We start from the raw sequence: 22,837 nt of genomic DNA, 5'->3' as shown, positions 1-22,837 counted from the left end.
AAAAGAAGAGTTGGGGAACAATTTAGCTAGTGAATGAGGTGCATCACAGTGAAAACATAATCCTGAATCTTCATTTCACCCCTACTTCCTCTCCCATGTTTTAAGAAAGAGAGAGTTGGGGAACAATTTAGCTAGTGAGTGAGGTGCATCACAGTGAAAACATAATCCTGAATCTTCATTTCACCCCTACTTCCTCCCCCACGTTTTAAGAAAGATTGAAACAAACACACGTTGATTTTGTCCCGACACCACGGCAGTTGTTGTTTTCCATCCTTCATCCTCTGTGGTGGGGCTGTTTTGGTTTGTGTGTGTTAGGTGTTTCATCTCTCAGGGCGACGCCAGCTAATGCGTGATTAATGGGAAATATAAGACCAGCGCACAGGGCTCCCGTGGTGAACACACACGTACACACACACACACGCACCGCACAACGCTTCCACGGAGTTCTTCGTCATTATTCAGAATGCTCTTTGTGAGCCAAGCCACCTAATAAAACATACGCATGAGCACTGAACTGAGTGAGAAGTCATATCTCAAAGCTAAAGGAATAAAACAGATTGTTCCTGGGTTGTGCCTCATACAGCATGATGTATTGATACCTAGCTAAAATGTATTTGTCCTAGCTCCATTTTGTACTGATGCCTTGCCTCATGTATTGTATTGTAAGGAACCACTCAGGTCCTGGTCACTTCACAAACCAGGCCACACATACTGGAGCCATCCGAGTGTCCTTCCTACACAGGTTATTGAAGCAGATGACGAAGGCTATTGCAACTGAAACATCCATGTTGGTGCAGGAATAAAGCCTGGGAGCAGCATGTCGGCTTTCCTTTCATTATGTCCTTTTCATGTTCAAGTTTATTTGACATATACTCTATTAGTAACTCATTGGAAATCATCACCACGGAGCCTGTAAGAACTCAGGATCACTTTAGCATATAGAAGCTGGAGAGAGAGAGAGAGAAGACAGACAGGGAGAAAAACTCAGTCAGACAATACAGACATTCTTCTGTGTAGAGGGTTTCAGTTCCACTGCCTGGGGCTAGCTGTAGGATGAGTCTTCAGTGTTCACCGAGTACTGTGACAGCTCTGCTCAATGAGCTTCGATCCATCTCTCAAGACCCTCAGAGCAGATCCTTAGAACAGGGCACTTACAGGGTACTGACAATCCAACCCAGAGAGTAGACTCTGGTGGTTGAAGTCAGGAGTTACCTTCTGAACTCTCTGAAGCACTTTGCCCTTATGGAATGAGATACCTCTTTTTTTAGAGGACTACACTCAATGCGTGTGCGTGTGTGCGTACTTGCGTTTCCCACTTGTTCTGCTCTTAGGTAGCTTTTATGCTGGTAGCCTTGGTTTAGTCCCACGGGATGTCATGCTGCAATTGAATACACCAGTTGGATCTCAGTACTCTGAAGTGGCTCCAGACCCTGGCTGTAATAATGGATCTATTGAATAAATGATTGAATACTCAGCTAGCTACTTCAAACCCCTATGAGTTCACCTACATTAGCAAGGTGAATGTCAGATACTTGCCACTAGGCTTGGGTAGTATTCAAATGGTCATACCTTAATACCGACCTTGTGCCATCCCCTTATATTCGGTAATAACAGCACTAAACACAAGGGGTCTATTTTCAAACTCCACTGACTCTCTCTAGTCCGAAAGTTAGCAATGCTAACAAGTACATGTAAAATCCCATAGAGAATGTAAAGTAAAGTTATACAAGTATTCAAAAAAAGCTACTCACAGTTTGCACGCACAAAACAAATATTCGACTGCAATGCTCTTGATCCAGGATGGGATTCTCTGTTGTTACCAAGCGAAGCAGGATTTTAGAAGAAGCTAACTACATAGCTAGATAGATAACTAGCTGCTACGTTAGCAAACCAAATGCACAACTGCAGAGCATTTAGCACATTTTACACAGTTAACTTAATAGTTGTAAGATATCTAGCTGGCTGTAACTAGATCATCTGGTGTGCTGCACAACAGTGAATGACACGCAAGGCACCGGTCTCTTATCTTTGTGTGGTTGTTAAAACCTCTTGGGGCTATTTGGGACGCTAGCGTGCCACCCGTGGCGCACCCTATCAACAGCAGGTGCATTTCAAGAGCGGCAAATTTGAAACCAAATAAATGTCAAAATTCAAATTTTTCAAACATACAACTATCTTACACCCTTTGAAAGATAAACATCTCCTTAATCTAACCACGTTGTCCGATTTCAAAAAGGTTTTACGGCGAAAGCATAAAGTTAGGTTATGTTAGGAGAGTACATTGACAATAGCTGTGTGTAATGTATTGTCAATTCAAAGACAGGCGTCACCAAAACCATAAAATCAGCTAAAATTATGCACTAACCTTTTACAATCTCCATCAGATGACACTCCTAGGACATTATGTTAGACAATGCATGCATTTTTAGTTCTATCAAGTTCATATTTATATCCAAAAACAGCGTTTTACTATGGCGTTGATGTTCAGGAAATCGTTTCCCTCCAATAACCGGCAGTCAAGTCAGTACAACAAAATAAATAATTAATATTAGAAAACATTGGTAAAATATTATATTGTCATTCAAAGAATTATAGATTTACATCTCTTGAACGCAATCGACTTGCCAGATTTAAAAATAACCTTACTGGGAAATCACACTTTGCAATAATCTGAGCACTGCGCCCAGAAAAATACGCTTTGCGATACAGACTAACCGCCATGTTGGAGAGATCTAAAATCGAAAATACTATGTAAATAATCCATTACCTTTGATTCTCTTCATCAGATGTCACTTCCAGGAATCCCAGGTCCATAACGAATGTAGTTTTGTTCAAAAAAGCTCATCATTTATGTCCAAAAACCTCCGTGTTGTTAGCACATGATCTAAGCCAGCCGGACTTCACTTCACTTCACGAACGGAAAAAATATATTTACGTTCGTTCAAACATGTCAAACGTTGTATCGCATAAATCATTAGTGCCTTTTTTAACCAGAACATGAATAAAATTCAAGGCGGACGATTGGGTTCTCTTTTAAAACGTATTGGAACGAGAGCACCCAACATGAACTCGCACGCCAGGTGTCTAATGGGCCATCACCGTTCCAAGGCTCTTGTTCGGTCAGATCTCACAGTATAAGACTCAAAACACTTTGTAAAGGCTGGTGACATCTAGTGGAAGCAATAGGAAGTGCCAAAACATTCATCAGCCCCTGTGATTTTCAATGGCATAGGCTTAAAGGCAATTCAACACATCAAGTATCCACTTCCTGTCAGAATCTGTCTCAGGGTTTTGCCTGCCAAATGAGTTCTGTTATACTCACAGACACCATTCAAACAGTTTTAGAAACTTTAGGGTGTTTTCTATCCATATATAATAAGTATATGCATATTCTAGTTACTGGGTAGGATTAGTAACCAGATTAAATCGGGTACATTTTTTTATCCAGCCGTGAAAATACTGCCCCCTAGCCCCAACAGGTTAACAAACACCACATGACTGGGGACTACCGGTAATCTTCATCATGGAAAAATATGTGAAGGTGAAATGAAGACCGCATTCTTCTTTATCCTGTTGGGGATAGGGGGCAGTATTTGCACGGCCGGATATAAAATGTACCCGATTTAATCTGGTTACTACTCCTGCCCAGTAACTAGAATATGCATATAATTGTTTGATTTGGATAGAAAACACCCTAAAGTTTCTAAAACTGTTTGAATGGTGTCTGTGAGTATAACAGAACTCATTTGGCAGGCCAAAACCTGAGAAGATTCCAAACAGGAAGCGCTCTCTCTGACTATTTCTTGGCCTTCTTGATCATCTCTAACCAAAACAGGGGATCTCTGGCATAACGTGACATTTTCTAACACTCCCATAGGCTCTCAGAAGGCGCCAGAAAGTTGAATGGTGACTTTGCAGGCCATGGCTGAAAAACAGTAGGGCATTTGGATAGTGGTTGATCTGAGGACGATGAGACTGGGACGCTCGTGCACGAGCCGACACCATGTTTACTTTCTCTCTCTTTGAACGAAAACAACGACTCCCGGTCGGAATATTATCGCTTTTTTACGAGAAAAATTGCATAAAAATGTATTTTAAACAGCGTTTGACATGCTTCGAAGTACGGTAATGGAATATTTATAATTTTTTTGTCACGAAACACGTCGGGCGCGTCACCCTTCTTTACCCTTCGGATAGTGTCTTGAACGCACGAACAAAACGCCGCTATTTGGATATAACTATGGATTATTTGGAACCAAACCAACATTTGTTATTGAAGTAGAAGTCCTGGGAGTGCATTCTGACAAAGAACAGCAAAGGTAATCCAATTTTTCTTATAGTAAATCTGAATTTGGTGAGTACCACACTTGGTGGGTGTCAAAATAGCTAGCCTGTGATGGCCGGGCTATCTACTCAGAATATTGCAAAATGTGCTTTCACCGAAAGCTATTTTAAAATCGGACTTAGCGATTGCATAAAGGAGTTCTGTATCTATAATTCTTAAAATAATTGTTATGTTTTTTGTGAACGTTTATCGTGAGTAATTTAGTAAATTCACCGGAAGTGTTCGGTGGGAATGCTAGTCACATGCTAGTCACATGCTAATGTAAAAAGCTGGTTTTTGATATAAATATGAACTTGATTGAACAAAACATGCATGTATTGTATAACATAATGTCCTAGGAGTGTCTTCTGATGAAGATCATCAAAGGTTAGTGCTGCATTTAGCTGTGGTTTTGGTTTTTGTGACATTATATGCTAGCTTGAAAAATGGGTGTCTGATTATTTCTGGCTGGGTACTCTGCTGACATAATCTAATGTTTTGCTTTCGTTGTAAAGCCTTCTTGAAATCGGACAGTGTGGTTTGATTAACGAGAGTATTGTCTTTAAAATGCTGTAAAATAGTCATATGTTTGAGAAATTGAAGTAATAACATTTCTAAGGTATTTGAATATCGTGCCACGGGATTCCACTGGCTGTTGAGTAGGTGGGACGCAAGTGTCCCACCTAGCCCATAGAGGTTATCTCCTATCCTAACGTATTCAGTGGTGTAAGTAATACTTAAATCATTTTTGGGGGGTATCTGTACTTTACTATTTATATTTTTGAGAACTTTTATTTTTACTTCACTACATTCCTAATGGAATTATTATACCTTTTACTTCATATGTTTTCCCTGACAACAAAAAGTGCTCTTTACATTTTGAATGCTTAGCAGGACAGGAAAAGGGTCAAATTCACACACTTATCAAGAGAACACTTCGTCATCCCTACTGCCTCTGGGCTATCGGACTCAATAAAAACAAATGGGTCTTTTGTAAATAATGTCCAAGTGTTGGAGTGTGCCGTCGGCTATCCATACATTTTAAAAATAAGAAAAAGGGTGCTGTCTGCTTTGATTAACATAAGGATTTTTTAAATTCTAGTATGACAATTGGGTACTTTTTCCATCACTGAAGGTATTGCACAAGTTGACTGAAGGTATTTACTTAAAAAGTAGCTACAGATATCCAAATGTATACATTTTTTTAAAAGAAATAGTTATAACTGTATTGACGGTATTGAAATAACATTCCCTGGGTACTTCCAAATACACCGGTATACAGTATATGCGGTATATCGCCCAAGCCTACTTGGCACCAAGGATTAGATGATGAACAGATACGTCAACGCGACAGAGAGAGAGCAGAGAAAAGACGATGGGTGCGATAAGAGGAAAAGTAAGATGAAGTAGAAGTTGAATGGAGCACATCAAAGATGAGGAGAGGGGAGGAGAGGAGGAGTGAGATGAGAGCATGCCATGCGGCAGTTATTATGTAGATGAGCGGAGTCAGAGACTCCTAAACACTTTGAACGGTTCCTCATTCATCACTGTCATCAGGCGGGTGTTTTGGAGGATGCGGCGAAGTAGAGAGCAGCTGTGTAGTGGCCCAGCCAGGACGGCGTTTGCCTTGCAGGACCAACTCTCTGATTGATCACCTCTCTACGGGCCTTGGATCTCCAGTCCCGCTGTTAACAGGTCGATGCGGAAAAAGAGAGAGAGACTTTCAAAAACATTGACAACCCCGGTGATGAGAACCCTGGCTGTTATCTCTCTCTCTCTCTCTCTCTCTCTCTCTCTCTCTCTCTCTCTCTCTCTCTCTCTCTCTCTCTCTCTCTCTCTCCCCCCTCTGTCTATCTCCTTTCCAGCTCTGTTAGCCCCTCTGACTACTCTCACTAAATGTTGCAATCATTCCTCTGTTCTGCTCTCCTTTTTCTCACCCACCCCTCTCTCTCCCACCCTGTGTCCTGCTAACTGCTGACTCCCTGTGTCCTGTTAGCTGCTGACTCTGACTCCCTGTGTCCTGCTAGCTGCTGACTCCCTGTGTCCTGTTAGCTGCTGACTCTGACTCCCTGTGTCCTGCTAGCTGCTGACTCTCTGTGTCCTGTTAGCTGCTGACTCTGACTCCCTGTGTCCTGCTAGCTGCTGACTCTGACTCCCTGTGTCCTGCTAGCTGCTGACTCTGATTCTCTGTGTCCTGTTAGCTGCTGACTCTGACTCCCTGTGTCCTGCTAGCTGCTGACTCTCTGTGTCCTGTTAGCTGCTGACTCTGACTCTCTGTGTCCTGTTAGCTGCTGACTCTGACACTCTGTGTCCTGTTAGCTGCTGACTCTAACTCCCTGTGTCCTGCTAGCTGCTGACTCTGACTCCCTGTGTCCTGCTAGCTGCTGACTCTGACTCCCTGTGTCCTGTTAGCGGCTGACTCTGACTCTCTGTGTCCTGTTAGCTGCTGACTCTGACTCCCTGTGTCCTGCTAGCTGCTGACTCTGATTCTCTGTGTCCTGTTAGCTGCTGACTCTGACTCCCTGTGTCCTGCTAGCTGCTGACTCTCTGTGTCCTGTTAGCTGCTGACTCTGACTCCCTGTGTCCTGCTAGCTGCTGACTCTGACTCTCTGTGTCCTGCTAGCTGCTGACTCTGACTCCCTGTGTCCTGTTAGCTGCTGACTCTGACTTCCTGTGTCCTGTTAGCTGCTGACTCTGACTCCCTGTGTCCTGTTAGCTGCTAACTCTGACTCCCTGTGTCCTGCTAGCTGCTGACTCTGACTCCCTGTGTCCTGCTAGCTGCTGTCTCTGACTCCCTGTGTCCTGTTAGCGGCTGACTCTGACTCTCTGTGTCCTGTTAGCTGCTGACTCCAACTCCCTGTGTCCTGTTAGCTGCTGACTCTCTGTGTCCTGTTAGCTGCTGACTCTGACTCCCTGTGTCCTGTTAGCTGCTGACTCTGACTCCCTGTATCCTGCTAGCTGCTGACTCCCTGTGTCCTGTTAGCAGCTGACTCTGACTCCCTGTGTCCTGTTAGCTGCTGACTCTGACTCCCTGTGTCCTGCTAGCTGCTGACTCTCTGTGTCCTGTTAGCTGCTGACTCTGACTCCCTGTGTCCTGCTAGCTGCTAACTCTGACTCCCTGTGTCCTGCTAGCTGCTGACTCTCTGTGTCCTGTTAGCTGCTGATTCTGACTCTCTGTGTCCTGTTAGCTGCTAACGCTGACTGCCTGTGTCCTGCTAGCTGCTGTCTCTGACTCCCTGTGTCCTGTTAGCTGCTGACTCTGACTCTCTGTGTCCTGTTAGCTGCTGACTCTTACTCCCTGTGTCCTGCTAGCTGCTGACTCTGACTCCCTGTGTCCTGCTAGCTGCTGACTCTGACTCCCTGTGTCCTGCTAGCTGGTGACTCTCTGTGTCCTGTTAGCTGCTGACTCTGACCCTCTGTGTCCTGTTAGCTGCTGACTCTGACTCCCTGTGTCCTGCTAGCTACTGACTCTCTGTGTCCTGTTAGCTGCTGACTCTGACTCTATGTGTCCTGTTAGCGGCTGACTCTGACTCCCTGTGTCCTGCTAGCTTCTGACTCCCTGTGTCCTGCTAGCTGCTGACTCTGACTCCCTGTGTCCTGTTAGCTGCTGACTCTGACTCTCTGTGTCCTGTTAGCTGCTGACTCTGACTCTCTGTGTCCTGCTAGCTGCTGACTCTGACTCCCTGTGTACTGTTAGCTGCTGACTCTGACTCTCTGTGTCCTGCTAGTTGCTGACTCTGACTCCCTGTGGGGAGCTGAACTGTAATGATGACCTTGCCTGAGTTGGTGTTCTATTAGAATGCTGTAATCCCCAGGAGAGTGTCACTGACGGGTGTTGAATCATACGGCTCAGCTATTACACAGCATTACATTATTTATATACCACAACTATTACACAGTTACATTATTTATATACCACAAAATCCTTTGGTGCACAACAGAGGGTTGGGCAGTACAGGACGCACAGCACGCAACTACGCACGCACGCACACACGCACACACGCACACACACACACGCGCACACACGCACACACGCACACACACGCGTGCACACACGCATGCACACACACACACACACACTGACAGGTGGAAGGACAGTAATGTTCTATTTCCTATTCCCTCGTGGCATGCTCTCTACCTCTGCCTCTCTCTTTCTCTTTCACTCCTCTCAAACAGAGTCTGTAAGTTCTCTATTCTGATCCCTTCTCTCCTCTCAGAGTGTGTCCCTCTCTGTCATGGATTCATTGGATTCGTTGACCCAATACCAGATTGTGTCCCCGTAACCACACTGCTTGGGTTTTAAGGGGGCTGGTGGGAGGTGGAGGCTGGGCCTAGCAGTGCTTCAGGGAAAGTGTGTGTCACCAGCCCCTCCAGCGTCTCCACAGACCAGCAACAGCAGGCAAACAAGTTCCCCCCTAACCCCCCCTACTATCCACACACAGCCCTGTCCAGGCTGTTATTATAGGTCACAGCCACTGTCACTGCTATTGTTGTCTTGTTGTCTGCATGACATTTCTGGACCATGCTAGGGAGCCAAGGGAACGGGTAAACAAGGATGGCAGACGTCAGGAATTACCTAGGCTGCGTCGCAAACGGCACCCCATTCCTTACATAGCGCACCACTTTTGACCAGAACTCTATGAGCCCTGGTTAAAAATACTGCACTAAATAGGGAATATGATGCTATTTGGGATTTAGTACTGTATATACATACACATACCCCTGCTGTTTGTTGTTCTGCAGCAGTCAGTCTGAATCAGCTCTGACTCTCATATAGACTGAAATCAATGTTTTATACAAGACTTCTTCTCTTCAAAGTCCGCAAGTCCAGACTATGGGAGGTGCACAGTACCACATAGAGCCATGACTACATGGAACTCTATTCCACATCAAGTAACTCATGCATAGCAACGCGAACATAGGCACAGACACGATAATATATTGTTACGGCTTGGTAATCGTGGAGGAGGAATGAGGCGCAGGAAGCAGCGAACACAGGGTAGTGGTGTTTTTAATATACACTCACACAAAAAAACAAATGTTCCCACACACAGGGGAGAAAATACATACGGCGTCAAACAACGTCGACACGAACATAAGCCGTCTGACAAGAAACAATCATTAATCCCGCACGAACAGGAGCGGGCCAGCTAAACTAAATAGCCCCTCTGATGGCTAATTGACCACAGGTGTCACAAAATAAAAAAAGGGAAAAGCAAAAGGGAATCGGTGGCAGCTAATAGGCCGGTGACGACGACCGCCGAGCGCCACCCGAGCAGGAGGGGGCGCCACCGTCGGTGGGAATCGTGACATATATGTACTATACACACGTACACATGGGTTTTGTGTTATAGATATGTAGAGTAGGGGCCTGAGGACACACACTTTTACATTTGTTTTATTGTTTAATTTAACCTTTATTTAACTAGGCAAATCAGTTAAGAACAAATTGTTATTAACAATGACGGCCTACACCGGCCAAACCCGGAGGACGCTGGGCCAATTGTGCGCCGCCCTATGGTACTCCCATCACAGCCGGATGTGATACAGCCTGAAATCGAACCAGGTGACCAGTGACGCCTCTTGCACTGATATGCCTCTTGCACTTAGACCGCTGAGCCACTCGGGAGCCAACTTAATGTGTTGTTAAATCTGTTATGTATTGTAATGTTTTTAAAATTGTAGAAGTGCCTTAATGTTCCTGGATCCCAGGAAGAGTAGCTGCTGCCTTGGCATCATGGGGATCCATAATACAAATAAAAATGAACAATTAAAAAAGCTGACTATTTTCTTTACATGTCTAATATGGTGTTTGATTACGTAGAAAACACAGTAGATTCAACATTTACTTTGTATTGCATATTCTGTTACACTGCAATATCCTCCATTTTGCACAGAAAATAAAGAGGATAATTGACGTATTTCTGCACTAATATTGTCCCCTCTAGCTTCTCACAAAGCAAGCAAACTGTTTGTTTTGAATTACTTAGCGATGCTGAATGCCTGTGGGCACCAGCCTGAGGCACTGGCCAGTTCTATTAACGGGCCTCCTTGGGCTTTCATTGGTTCATCCGTATCACTGATGATTTGTAGGCAGCTGTCCATAGTGGATGTGGCGAGGATTAAGGAGATACACTCGTAAACGCCTGATGGACTAGAGAACAGGGTGTTTTCCGTGTGTGTGTGTGTGTGTGTGAGACGCTCGCAAACGTTTGATGAACAAATAGAACAGCGTGTGTTTTCTCCTCCTCAGCCGGAGATGCTTATTATGCTGATTTATGACTATTGATTTCAGTTTCCAACAGCTTTATTTGCTAGAAGCCATTCCCATTAAACTGCAGCTATGCAGGATGTGAATTAAGATTCTGGATTACACACGTCTTTCAGTTGTATCTGCCTGAGTGATGGGTTTTCTGTGTGCGTGTGTGTGTGCGTGTGTGTGCGTGTGTGTGCGTGTGTGTGTGTGTGTGTGTGTGTGTGTGTGTTTGGTAGAGTGATAGCTATTGAATAAGTAAGCAGTGGGTGCCTCTGAAAGACTGAGGGGGACAAACAAACGTGAAGTAATGCCTGTTTTGTTTGGCCTTTTTTGAACCACATCGGCCAAGCCCATTGGCTGAAAGTGAGGCTTTGTGTCTGAGGAAACCAATCAGATCTGAGCGAGGACTTTTTGAAAAGTTCATTGGATGCTTTCTGTTTGCGAGCTGAATGAGGACGCTCTTTGAAAGGCGCACATTCAGCCTTTTGTTGTGTCTTTTTGGGCCATTGAGCTGCTCTCTCAACGGGATTTAAATAATTTGATTTGATTCATTGAGATTAGACTGGTGCCCCAAATTCACCCCACTGATTCAGTGTTAGATTTCAAATGTAAACCACCTTATGTTTTAAAGCGTGCCGTGTGTTCTGGCATAGGATTAAAGAAAGACGTAGGCAATTGTAGCGTTGGCATATCCTCCTTTAGAGAAGAGAACGCTAAGGTCTATAGGGCAAGTAGAGTGTGCCCCCTACTGCCCAAAACATGCAACTAACCCAACAGTTATTACTTGTTGCTAGATATATTTAAGACAAGTTACTGGTTTGGATCTGATTAATATTATTGTGGTGAAGATGTAGGCACTTACTATGGTATAATGTCAAGTTGAAGCACTCGGGTCCCTAAGCTTAGCCCCTATTCAGTCGAGCTACCCTCCTCTCTCCCACTCATAAGACCCCTCCATGGTGTCTGCTTGGGGGTCAAGCGGATGTTATACTTATTTGGGTGAAGGAGGGGTGTAGGATAGACCCTTTATCTCTTTCTAGAATTAACCCCTATCCGTACCCCCTAGGCACATGGGATTGGATACACAATACAGGGAAATCCTATCTGGCTCATCCAAGTAAAGAGCTACTGTGATATTGCGTATACCTATCTAATCCTTTCAGATCTATGTGGGGCCAGGTTGTGAACATGTCTCTGGCCAGGGCCTTTCTCTCCCCTCTGCCTGAAGGTAATCTGCATGCAACTCAGCTCTCTGCTCTCTCTCTCTCTTTCTCTTTCTCTCTCTCTCCTCTCTCTCTCGCTCTCTGTCCTCTCTCTCTCTGCTCTCTCTCTCTCTGCTCTCTCTCTCTGCTCTCTCTCTCTCTCTCTCTCTCTCTCTCTCTCTCTCTCTCTCTCTCTCCTTCTCTCTCTCGCTCTCTGTCCTCTCTCTGTGCTCTCTCTCTCTCTCTCTCTCTCTCTCCTCTCTCTCGCTCTCTGCTCTCTCTCTTCTCTCTCTCTGCTCTCTCTCTCGCTCTCTGCTCTCTCTCTTCTCTCTCTCTGCTCTCTCTCTCGCTCTCTGCTCTCTCTCTGCTCTCTCTCCCTCTCTCTTTCTCTGCAACTCCCTGCTCTACTCCAGATGCACATACATGCGGGCACTCAGCAGGGCTTTAACTGATACTGTCTTATCGCACCGACTGGTTGTGGGGGGAGGATGGGAAGCAGGGGAGCACTGGGCCCTGGTCCATACTGGCAGACCTCATACCTGGGCTGAGCATCAACTGCACTGCAGTGCCACTGATAGTCAGAGAGGGAGAAGGACAGACGGACAGACAGAGAAAGAGGCTGTTCCATACAGTTCTTCTCTCCTCTCAGGGCTGTTTTCATCAACCAGCCTCAGGTTATTCTACCTGGGAACACGTGTTGCAGAGCCCTGTAATAGCTCACCCTTTTCCCACCCAAACCAGTCTCCTTACAGGACATGGTTAGTGTTTTCTTTCTTCCTCCATGTCTCCTCTCCACAGAGACCTGATGTCTGAGGTGTTTCTGTGGCTCTGCTGTGGTTTTAGAAATAGACACTAATTTAAGAGAATGTCTCGTTCTCCTGTTTCCTGATCCTTGTTACAGTACAGATTGTACAAGCTGTTCCATTTAGCTTGGTTCTGGATGTCACCATTTATTCAATCATATCCATTATGAGCCAAGAGATCAAGGAAAGGGCATAGTGATTTATATATGTTTTTTGTTGTTGTTGTGAAAAGTACAAAGTGAACAGCCATACAGGCATGAGTAGATTTGAGTAGTGTCTGTTGGACTGAGGATGGCAGGCAGGGTTTCTTCTCTCTGCAGAAATCAATATTGATTTACTAGCCAGCCTGTCAGCCACTCACTCACCCACCCAGCCAGCCAGCCACCCACCCACCCACCCACCCAGCCAGCCTCCAACCCAGCCAGCCAGCCTCCAACCCAGCCAGCCAGCCAGCCACCAACCACCCAGCCAGCCTCCAACCCAGCCAGCCAGCCTCCAACCCAGCCAGCCAGCCACCAACCACCCAGCCAGCCTCCAACCCAGCCAGCCTCCAACCCAGCCAGCCAGCCACCCACCCACCCAGCCTCCAACCACCCAGCCAGCCTCCAACCCAGCCAGCCAGTCAGCGACCCGAAACCCTCTCCAACCCCTCCTCCTGTCTGCCAACGCATCTCCATACTGTAACTCTCCTCTCCTTCCCAGTAGCTCTCTCCTCTCTCTTTCTTTATTTCTCTCATTCCCTTCATCTAACATGTGTGATCTACAACTTGTTTCATCTCAGTACCTTGCAGGCTTTTAGAGAATGAACTCTCTGTTCTTTCTCTCTTTTCTGTCTCTCAGTGTCCCTCCCCTCCTCTCCTTTTCTCAAACAGGGCACACTGCTCCCTTCCTCTCCATGGTGGGACCCTGGGGGGACATGCTGCTAGAACAGGTGGCTCTGCAGTGAACTCAGAGAGAGAGAGAGAGAGAGAGAGAGAGAGAGAGAGAGAGAGAGAGAGAGAGAGAGAGAGAGAGAGTGTGCTTTTGTGTGTGTGAGTACTTGCATGGTTGTGGGTGTGTGTGTTTGTTGACAATGCTGGTATAACTACAGTATAGCCTTGCTTACAGTGACTAGCTGTGATATTTACTATGCCAGCGGAAGAGGCTGTGTCATTCGTTATACAGTATCAATATCAAGTCAATACCTTGAAGTTTAGTAATGATTGCATGTTTTTGAACCGAGTCCTGGTCGTCTATTTGGATCCCGACCCTCACCCTGGGAATCACGTTATCTCCCAGCCCAAGTGCCAGACGGACTCTGATTGTTTGTGTACGGAAGTTAGTTTGTCTGTGTGTGTGTGTGTGTGTGTGTGTGTGTGTGTGTGTGTGTGTGTGTGTGTGTGTGTGTGTGTGTGTGTGTCACATTCATGAGCAGCTGGTGTTGGTTAGCCCATTTCCCATTTCCACAGCATAAGCACTGTGTCACTTTGTAAATGGCAGAATCTGCATCGGTGCCTTTCGGCCCCAGTGAACACAACAAACATAGCACAGGCCTGCGCCCTCAGTACCCTGCCAACCAGCGATACAGATTACACAATACAGCAACACGCGCAAAGACAAACAGCAAGGCAAGTCTGCGAGTTCCCAATCACCACCTCTACCGCCCTTTAGAGATCGTCAGAGGTGAGGGTAGCCTGAGGTTACAATATAAAACAACTAAAACACAAACAAATGAAACAGAAAAATACAAAAACAGAAAATTCCAGGCTGACCTTCTCTCTTACACACGCACGCACGCATACGTGCGCACACACACACACACACACACACACACGCACGCACGCACGCACGCACGCACACACACACACACACACACACACACACACACACACACACACACACACACACACACACACACACACACACACACACACACACACACACACACACACACACACACACACACACACAAAATAATCAAGGCCAATTGGACTCACACCAACAACAAGATGATTCAAAATAACAGGAAGTCATTGAACTAATACTGTGAACGATGACATTTTCTGGCTTATATGCATGGCTGAGTTATACAAAACATTATTGATGGGAGGGAAGGCAGAAACGCTTCAGAAAAATGGTGGAGGGAGAAATATAAAAATAAAGGCAACAAACGTTGAGGCCCTCGCTATCTCGCTTCCTCTCTATCTCTCTCCCTTACCCTCCCTCTCTCTTCTTCTCCTTCTCTCTTTTCTCTCTTTCTTTCTCTCTCTCTCTTTTCTCTCTCTCTTTTTCTTCTCTCTCTTCTATATCTCTTTCTTTCCCTTCCTACCTCTCCCACCCCCTCTTTCTTCCTCATCTCTATCTCTCGCTCTCTCTCTCTCTCTCTCTCTCTCTCCTCCTCCCCTTCCTCCTGGTGTGTGCGTGATAAAAGCAGTGACACTTGTGACTCTCGGCCCCATCCTACGCTATGTCTGACGTTCTGATAGGAAGTGCAGGGATTCGGGGCTGTGCGCTAATCTCTTAATGTATGTTCCCTTGTATGTGTGTGTGTGTGTGTGTGTGTGTGTGTGTGTGTGTGTGTGTGTGTGTGTGTGTGTGTGTGTGTGTGTGTGTGTGTGTGTGTGTGTGTGTTATGTGATTGTGTGTGTGTATTCCCTCATCCTTGGCAGGGCTAGCCAGGTTCCCAGAGGAAATAGATGGAGCCTTATCTGCCTTTATGGATTTATATTTTTAACCCAAGTTGGGTATGTTTCTGTGTGTGTTTGCCTCTATGTGTCTGTATGTGTGTCTTGCTCCTCAAGGATGGACACGGAAGGTTATCAGAAGGCGTTTTATTTAATAGAAATGTAATCAATGACATGCTAATTGAGGCATTCATCAAATGAACTGACTCAAGCAAGCTCAGGTGAATGATGACCATTTGGTATGTTTAGCAGAAATGAACCCATGTCTTTACACTCACCTTGAGCTTTACCACTCTCTGAAAGAGATGTCCCAGACAGTTCATCGTATTAGCTCTTGATGAAAAATAATATGATTCCATTATTTGTTTGTTTGTCGCTTACAGACTCCATCTTAGGAAGTCCCTCATTTGTCAGTTGAGTTTCATGTGATTACGGATGGATTTCCTAATATGGATGTCGTAGTTCCTTTCCTAAGTCACCACTAGGTGGCTTTCAACAGTGAGATAGAGGTATAGCTGCCTCAGTCAGTGTAATAATGTAATGCATAGATAGATAGACTCGAATACATCTTAATTTGACTTCCATACCGGCTCCAAGGCCTGTCAGAATTAGTTAGACATATAATAATCTTCATTCGTTCTCTAAATCTTTCTTCCACCACTGTTCAACAACTAGAAGCTTCCTGTTTTCAGAGTAATAAATGTATGAGATTGTGTTGCAGTTCATAAACAAGACAATGCGTTAACATTGCTATGTCAGGGTCAATTTGAATTCCGGCTAATATCTTTGTTGTCAAACCTTTGGCCATAGCGCTCATCTCATACCCTCCCCATAGCACATCTCTCTCTCACACACATAGGCCTGTTACCTGGTCTCAAATCTCAAACAGGGAAGGGAGCGGTAGTTCAGTGTTGTGCTGATCTAGCGAGAAAAGCAATTTAGCCTCCTGGCCCCAAGAGCCTTCAGGAGTCTCCACACATCAGAGGCATGGTGGCAGTGAGGGCCCAGGGGCCAGTACAGGCCAAGTCAATGCCTGCCCTGGTCCAGCTCTGGATGTTGGTGAGATTCTAAGGAAAGCAAGGGGAAGATCAATGTTTTCTGAGAATGCTGCCTGCCAGTCCCCCCGAGAAAGAGAAGCTGCTAGTAGGAATTTACTGAAGGCTTGACAGTTCTTTCCAGGCTGGGTTCAGGGTCGGGGTCAAGGAAGAGAGGATAGGAGAGGATGAGAAAAGAGACCGGAGGGATGTTTTGTCCAGACGGATCAGGAAAGAGAGAGGAAAGGGATGTAGGGATGTTTTGGACAGTAGAGCGGATTCAAGGTTTTGAGACAGTGAGAGGTTTTTTAACACTGTGCTGTGACATGGTCATGGTTGGTTTGGGGAATCAAAACTTTTGATGCGAAGGACTCTGAACTTTCTTACATTTCTTCCTCGTTCTGACTGTGACTCCTCCCCTTTGGATGAGCAAGCAAAGCAAACCGACAAGACCGGGGTTTCATTGAACCAGCACCAGCTTTTGTCTGTGTTACCTCTGTTGGGTGTGTTGTTCTTCTCTGATATGGGCAAAGTAGGGTTGCAAAATTCCCAGGTTTTTCAGAAATCCTGGATGGAAGATTCCCAGAATCAGGAGGAAATAAGAAGGAAATCCTGAATCCAACCAGGATTTCTGGAAAACCATTTCATTTTGGGAAAGTTACTGGAATTGTGTAACCCGAGGGCAAGGTGATGAGGAAATGCAATGAGTAAAGGCAGCCTGTCTGAAAGGCATGTTGAGGTCACGGTGTTGAAGCTATAAAGACAGGTCACATGCTGTACCTCCTCCTTATGAAGGCAGCCAGCGCCAGGCTGAGGCCAGGGACAGAGAGAGATAAGGTCTCCAAGGAGCTCTAGTATCTTAATCACTCTACCTGCCAAGGAGAGAGGGAGGAGAAGGAGAGAGGGAAAGGAGGAGGAGAAAGGAGGGAGGGGAGCTCTTACTCAGTGGGATTTGGACCTGAGCCCATCGCTCTTTGTGTTTGTGTGTGTGAGAGTGTGTGTGTGTGTGCGTGTGTGCGTGTGTGCGTGTGCATAATCTCTGGTGTTCAAAGTATTCCCTAGGTTGCCATTGCAGCCTAATAACAGTGTCAGTGTGATTAATGGTAGTAGGAGTGGCACGGCACTGAGTCCCTGATTACACACTCATTCAACTACATTACCCAACCTGCCCTGCCCTTCCATAGGGAATACACTACAGCCGTGTCTTTAAAGCACTTAGAAGATTCCTTCGGTAACAGGATCCAGTGATCATTTTTAGAAGATTAGAAAGGTTTAGAAAGGTTAGAATGATACTCTGTTGTGATTCCCTCATGAACACTGTCCCCAATCTGGTGTGATCAACATGGACATCTCCCTATCACTCGTTCTCGCTTTCTTTTAGTCATTCTCTTTCTGTTGATCTCTCTCTCTCACACTCTCTCCTCCATTGCGGTGTGTGGACAGCTGTAATGGCAAATATCTGTCTTTGTTTGTCAGGTTGTCTGTTTGAAACCCGGGTGATGGCCAGGCAACAGGCTACAGCCCTGCTGTCTGTCCACCACACAGAGCTTTGAACAGGGAACATCTGAGGCCTTAGGGCAGACAAAGAAGCCCTTAGAGGGCCAGAGAGAGAGGAAGAGAGAAGTAAAGAGAAGTAGGGACTAGAGCAGGCTGCTGGTTGGAGGACTGCTCATAATAATGGCTGGAATGGTTTCAAAGGATGTGTTTGATGTATACAATACCATTACATTTATTCCGTTCCATCTATTATTATCAGCCCGTCCTCTCCAATTAAGTTGCTACCGGCCGCCTGTGGTAGAGACGGAGGTAGAGCAGAGAAAGGCAGAGGGTTAAATCCTAACTTGGTATGTCTGCTCAGGCTTTACCTCAACTCAGACTTTTGCTCAAATCCTGAAGGAGATTTCCCTAAAGTCACGTCTCTGTTGACAGGAATTCTGTTATAATCATCTGACCCGGTCTCCTCCCTCCTCTCCCTCCTCTCCTCTAGGCTCGTTCATGATGGTGAACTCGTCCCAGCATGCAGCGGGGCAGCGGGCCCACCTCCTCCTCCGTTCGCTGAGTGAGAACGACACACACTGCATCCAGTTCAGCTACTTCCTGTACAGCCGTGACGGCCACTCCCCCGGGGACCTGCAGCTCTACATCCGGGTCAACGGGGGGCCGTGGGGCAGTGCCGTGTGGAATGTCTCCGGGTCACACGGACGCCAGTGGCACCAGGTGGAGCTAGCCGTCAGCACATTCTGGCCCAGCGAATACCAGGTGAGCGCTAATAATACATCTGCTGTGTTAACACATACAGTATAGTAATTATATGTCTAATGCTACACCGTTAGCGCCTTCCAGGCCCAGCAAATACCAGGGGAGAGACAATGCTATGCTAATGCTACATTGACAGTAATATGGCTCTATAACCAGGTTAGGGTTAGGGTGAGTGGCACCAGGTGGAGCTAGGGGATTCCAGATTTTCATATCGTCATACCGTCCTTCTCTCACCCCGGGATTTATGGTATTACCGGCTTAGTACACAAGGCGGTGCACAAAAAAAAACGCATTTGGTGTGGATTACCAGAATGCTAACAAAATGAGCACAAGTAATAGCAGATTTCCATGGAGGATGTTAGCTAAATATGTTAACGAGTACAAACGAAAATAAATAATTGTATAGACAGGCAATCCAGCTCATAAAGTTTTACAAACAGTACCAGTCAAAAGTTTGGACACACCTACTCATTCCAGGGTTTTCTTTATTTTTACTATTTTCTGCATTGTAGAATAATAGTGAAGACATCAAAACTATGAAATAACACATATGGAATCTTGTACTAACCAAAAAAGTGTTAAACAAATCTAAATATATTTTATACTTGAGATTTTTCAAAGTAGCCACCCTTTGCCTTGATGACAGCCTTGCACACTCTTGGCATTCTCTCGACCAGCTTCATGAGGTAGTCACCTGGAATGCATTTCAACTAACAGGCGTGCCTCATTAAAAGTTAATTTGTGGAATTTCTTTCCTTAATGCATTTCAGCCAATCAGTTGTGACCCGTTTTAGGAAACTAGGCATATGTCGCGGGTCACTACTTCACAGGCGAACCATTAGAATGTAAACTTTAAAAAATCGAAATGCGTTTTTGGGCAGAAATGCCTTCTTGAACATACAAATGTGTATGCCATCTGTAAATATGAATACCATTGTTAAATTACGAGCCTAGTTGGTTTAACCAAAGAAAAAGAGAGCGACCTTCCCGATAGCCATGATTGGCTGAAATAATGAGTGGGTTGGACATGTCGAGAGATGAGTTTGGATTGGTCTGCCATATACTGTAGCATGCTTCTGTCTATTTGAGCTGGTCAGTATGTCTAGGTCATCCTGTCTAACGCAGCTTTAAACATTTTTTATTGTGTATTAAAACTGCATAAGTGTTGCTCTCCACTTTCTGGAGGACTGAGTTTTGAAATCAGTGGTATCGGATTACATCTTCACACTAAGGGCAACCATGGCATCCAACAGGAGACACGTCCAACCAAGAATGATGTATATGGGTAAGATAGTCTGGCTAGCTACATTATCAGATATTACATGTTTCTAATTTTGACAGAAAGAGCCATTTGCTTGGCTAGCTATAGCCTAATGTTAGTTAGCTAACATTGAACCTGGTTGGTTAGCTACCTGCAGATTCATGCAGGGTAGTAACGTCATGAGTTGTGATTATGGTTCAAAGTTTACCTATAGTGGGGGAAAAAGTATTTGATCCCCTGCTGATTTTGTACATTTGCCCACTGATAAAGAAAGGATCAGTCTATCATTTTAATGGTAGGTTTATTTGAACAGTGAGAGACAGAATAACAACAAAATTTCCAGAGAAACGCATGGCAAAAATGTTATGAATTGATTTGCATTTTAATGAGGGAAATAAGTATTTGACGCCCTCTCAATCAGAAAGATGTCTGGCTCCCAGGTGTCTTTTTTACAGGTAACAAGCTGAGATTAGGAGCACACTCTTAAAGGGAGTGCTCCTAACCACAGCTTGTTACCTGTAAAAAAGACACCTGTCCACAGAAGCAATCAATCAGATTCCAAACTCTCCACCATGGCCAAGACCAAAGAGCTCTCCAAGGATGTCAGGGACAAGATCGTAGACCTACGCAAGGCTGGAATGGGCTACAAGACCATCGCCAAGCAGCTTGGTGAGAAGGTGACAACATTTGGTGTGATTATTCGCAAATGGAAGAAACACAAAAGAACTGTCAATATCCCTCGGCCTGGGGCTCCATGCAAGATCTCACCTCGTGGGGTTGCAATGATCATGAGAACGGTGAGGAATCAGCCCAGAACTACACAGGAGGATCTTGTCAATGATCTCAAGGCAGCTGGGACCATAGTCACCAAGAAAACAATTGGTAACACACTACGCCGTGAAGGACTGAAATCCTGCAGCGCCCGCAAGGTCCCCCTGCTCAAGAATACATATACATGCCCGTCTGAAGTTTGCCAATGAACATCTGAATGATTCAGAGGACAACTGGTGAAAGTGTTGTGGTCAGATGAGACCAAAATGGAGCTCTTTGGCATCAACTCAACTCGCCGTGTTTGGAGGAGGAGGAATGCTGCCTATGACCCCGAGAACACCATCTCCACCGTCAAACATGGAGGTGGAAACATTATGCTTTGGGGGTGTTTTTCTGCTAAGGGGACAGGACAACTTCACCGCATCAAAGGGACGATGGACGGGGCCATGTACCGTCAAATCTTGGGTGAGAACATCCTTCCCTCAGCCAGGGCATTGAAAATGGGTCGTGGATGGGTATTCCAGCATGACAATGACTCAAAACACACGGCCAAAGCAACAAAGGAGTGGCTCAAGAAGAAGCACATTAAGGTCCTGGAGTGGCCTAGCCAGTCTTCAGACCTTAATCCCATAGAAAATCTGTGGAGGGAGCTGAAGGTTCGAGTTGCCAAACGTCAGCCTTGAAACCTTAATGACTTGGAGAAGATCTGCAAAGAGGAGTGGGACAAAATCCCTCCTGAGGTGTGTGCAAACCTGGTGGCCAACTACAAGAAACGTCTGACCTCTTTGATTGCCAACAAGGGTTTTGCCTCCAAGTACTAAGTCATGTTTTGCAGAGGGGTCAAGTACTTATTTCCCTCATTAAAATGCAAATAATTTTATAACATTTTTGACATACGTTTTTCTGGATTATTTTGTTGTTATTCTGTCTCTCACTGTTCAAATAAACCTACCATTAAAATGATAGACTGATCATTTCTTTGTAAGTGGGCAAACGTACAAAATCAGCAGGGGATCAAATACTCCCCCCCCCCCCCCCACACTGTAGCTGTCTTAACAAAAGACTCCACTATGCAAGTAACCATTTCGGGTGCGGCCATCTACTCCGATTTCAGAGCACTCTCGTCTGAATGTGCCAGAGAGCGCAGAATAACTGATGAATTTACAAACGCTCAACACCCGTTGAATATGGCCGGTGTCAGTAAACATCAGTAAACTCATCAGCCAGAGCGTCCTCTGTGCGCTCTGAACACGAACGCTCTGAATTTACAAATGGACAATCTGACAGCACAGTTGCAGTCACCAACGCTCTGGATAACATAACAGCCTAACCAGCTCTGCTAGGGCGAGTAATGTTCAGTGAGCTGTTCTCTCTCTCACTTAGATGTCTGGAAGTAGCTAGCAAGTTAGCTTGGGTGCTATGATGAAACTGGTTCTCATGAGGACCGTCACAGGAAAAGAAGACCCAAAGTTACCTCTGCTGCAGAGGATAAGTTCATTAGAGTTACCAGCCTCAGAAATTGCAGCCCAAATATTGGCTTCACAGAGTTCAAGTAACAAACACACCTCAAGGAGACTGCGTGAATCAGGCCTTCATGGTCCAATTGCTGCAAAGAAATCACTACAAAAGGACAGAAATATTAAGAAGAGACTTGCTTGATCCAAGAAACACGAGCAATGAACATTAGACCGGTGGAAATCTGTCCTTTGCTCTGATGAGGCCAAATTACATTTTCTTTTTGGTTCCAACCGCCGTGTCTTTGTGAGACGCAGAGTAGGTGAATGGATGATCTCTGCATGTGTGGTTCCCACATGAAGCATGGAGGAGGAGGTGTGATGGTGTTGGGGTGCTTTGCTGGTGATAATGTCTGTGATTTATTTAGAATTCAAGTCACACTGGTCATTTTGGATGTTTTTCTAAAAAAAAAAAAAAAAAAAGACTACGTCCAGCTTTCGCTCCTCAGACTAGTATATGGCAAGTTAAACTTAGGGAATTCTGCATTTTTTTTACACAGGAACAAAATATGCATCTCAGAAGAAATATCTTGCTGCATTTTGTAAACACAGATGTAAAATGCTTCTTATTGTAATTTCTGCCGGCATCAGACTAATTTTGTGTTTCAATTGCACTTCTAAACTCGGATGAGAATTCACAGGCATTCTATCAGCAGACAGCGTTCTGACTGATGTGGAGATACTTTTCTCCAGCACTTTTCTCGGTGTAGACAGCCTATTTTTCTCCAGTAAAATGCATGATTAACTTTA

At 45.2% G+C, this 22,837-nt stretch overlaps 1 pseudogene; it reads left to right on the top strand.

Moving 5' to 3' along the window:
* LOC115173761 (receptor-type tyrosine-protein phosphatase U-like) overlaps window positions 1-22,837 on the top strand; it is a 271,130-nt pseudogene that overhangs the window by 136,623 nt on the left and 111,670 nt on the right.

Source organism: Salmo trutta, chromosome 34 (assembly GCF_901001165.1).
Source record: "Salmo trutta chromosome 34, fSalTru1.1, whole genome shotgun sequence".
In the NCBI taxonomy this organism is placed as follows: Eukaryota; Metazoa; Chordata; class Actinopteri; order Salmoniformes; family Salmonidae; genus Salmo; species Salmo trutta.
The sequence above is the reverse complement of the archived record's forward strand: the minus strand, read 5'-3'. Positions and strand labels throughout refer to the sequence as shown.